The sequence below is a fragment of the Sinocyclocheilus grahami genome, unplaced genomic scaffold, assembly GCF_001515645.1.
Source record: "Sinocyclocheilus grahami isolate Dianchi unplaced genomic scaffold, SAMN03320097.WGS_v1.1 scaffold5620.1, whole genome shotgun sequence".
Classification (NCBI taxonomy): Eukaryota; Metazoa; Chordata; class Actinopteri; order Cypriniformes; family Cyprinidae; genus Sinocyclocheilus; species Sinocyclocheilus grahami.
Window position 1 is genome coordinate 1 of NW_015510262.1, and position 680 is coordinate 680.

The following is a 680-nucleotide window of genomic DNA, read 5'->3' on the forward strand; positions in this document are numbered from 1 at the left end:
GGTATACGAGTGGAGCACTCACATGGGCCGTGAGCGACTGAGTGGCGCACATACACGCATAGAGCGGGATAATACACAGAGCGTCACACCCATAGACTGTATAAAAACAGGTCTCACCACGTGAAAGTGAATCCTGAGCGGACAACTAATTTTCGGCAGCCGAACTTTCGGCTTAATTATTAGCGACATCAGAAATGGATATTATATAATAGATGCTTTTTGAACATTTTAGCAATTTAAAAATATAAAAAAATTATTTTTTACACAGCACCCCTGCTCTCGACAGACGGCACCCCGGTTGGGAAACACTGGTTAGATATTATCAATGGCTACTTTTTTGTCTTTATCTGTTTTTTGTTACATTTTTTTGTTGTTGTTTCTTGAAAAATTGATTTAAAGTGTCAGTTATTGCATTATTATTTCAGTCAAACCTATAAAACCCCTTTGTTACCCCAAACTACATATAAAAGCTTTATCAGTGGCATAAAAGTAACCAATGCAGCTACTTGTTAACGCGTTAACTTCCCCTTTAAATAACGTGACGCTCTGCCCTCTATGACGCTGATCCCATTAAGCGCTGTTGGAAGTGAATGAATTGATTCAGCATTTCGACACCTCCGTAAGGATGCATTTAACTCGACAAAGCGGTCTAATAAAGGATGTATTGATCTCGTGAATTA